The sequence below is a fragment of the Mugil cephalus genome, chromosome 11 (genome assembly GCF_022458985.1).
Source record: "Mugil cephalus isolate CIBA_MC_2020 chromosome 11, CIBA_Mcephalus_1.1, whole genome shotgun sequence".
Lineage (NCBI taxonomy): Eukaryota > Metazoa > Chordata > Actinopteri > Mugiliformes > Mugilidae > Mugil > Mugil cephalus.
The window spans coordinates 22,776,573-22,778,412 of record NC_061780.1 but is presented as its reverse complement, the minus strand read 5'-3'; positions in this window follow the sequence as shown (position 1 = coordinate 22,778,412).

Below are 1,840 nucleotides of genomic sequence, written 5' to 3'. Positions count from 1 at the left end.
CTTCCTGTTGTGATGACGTACGTGGGCTGTTGCCTTGTGGGAAATGTCGTTTCTGCGACACACGGGGCGCTGACCTACGCAGCGGTGAGACACTTTTGTACTCTTTTTTTTTTTTTTTTTTTTTTTTAATTGAACATTTGCATTATACAATTCAAAAGTGCGACTTTATGGATAAAATATTAATTGTATAATAAATAAATGAGCAGCGTATCAGAGGTATATAAACATAAGTACAATTGACAACATAAAAGAAAACACGCACACACACACAAGTGAAAGAATCAAGAGTCTTTATTGTCATTGTGAAACCCTAACGAAATTTTGAGACTCTTGGACACATATAATACACAAAAAATGGAAAAATATGAATACTCTTAAAAAAAAAAGAAAAACGCGTGCAGAAATGTAAATAATAACTATCCATAAAGATGTGGGGCTTTCTTCACTTTATGTATCTTTTATATACTATCTCATTTAGATATGCATTAACAATATGGGTGGATTTTTAGAAACTCACATTTGTCTTTAAGTATTTTGCCAAATAATTAAATTGTTATTCTCAAATTTAAAAAAACTGCTAAAAAAAATTGACAGATTGATATTTTTTCTGCTTTGTTCTGCATAAATCTCTAAAACTACTTCAGCGCTTTACTTTAAATATCAGTTTGATTACTTAAATATGACACGACACAAAACCTAACATGCAATCAAGACAATATTTTAGATAATCCTGGTCATACCCAAGGCTGATTTGGAAAAAGGTTGATGTTGTTGTTGTTGTTGTTGTTGTTGTTTCTCTTGCAAAAATCAACAGTGACTTTAAAATCTACTACTCTCTTGAGACCTTAGTAGATAAAGATGTCCCATTGACTTCCATTATAGCCACAATTTTTAATCCCACAGCCATAACACAATATAATCATTCATTCTGTAATATTAGGGATAAATTTTTTGGAAAAAAAAAAATAGTCAAATTTATCCAGCTATTTCCCCATTATAGCGCGTATACATAAAATCTGCAACACAATATAGTGTGCTGAAAAGTGTAAGGGTCTGACTATTTTTGAAGCAGATGCACTGTCTATCACATTGTCATAATTTATTGTACCAGGAGTTTTGAATAATATTCTGCTAATTTTTTTACATTGGACACTAATTTCCACCGCCAACATAAAATACATACTGCTTGAACAAAGAGTTAATTGTATTCTGTTACTTGACACAGTACACCTCAGTACTTCCTTACATTTTCTTCCACAGTTTAGTTTCTAAATGGACTTTACTCTTTCATCCCTCCCCTTGCAAATCATAGTGTGCTTCAGTCAAACTCTTAGCTAGTATGAAAATCCATAACTTTAAGGTGCAAATGTTCCATAATTTTACCAAAGATAAAAAACAAAAAAAAACAACAACTTTAACATCATTAACAATCACACGTCCCTGGAACATTCTCTATTCCACAAGGAGTGTATTTCATATCATAGCTTCATAAATAATACAAGACATCAAAGTAATTTATTTATTTATTTTAAACTCTGAAGTATTTTGAGGTAGTGGCCTCATTTACTACATAGTTGAGCTAATACAAAAACAGAAAAAACAGTCATACAAAATATGTCACAATGGTGTTTGGAATAATGGAATAAGAAAAACAATAAGGCCATTGAAATAAATGGTTGTTTAACTATTAAGAACTACTATAAAATGAAAACTTGCATCTTAATTGTGACCCTCTGCTCTCTTCTTCTGTCCTCCTCATCATAAATGCCTTGTATTCTGTGTTGTAGAGGTGTTTTAGAAGTAATTTAGTTACTTTCCACTGTGTTCATTACATGGAATG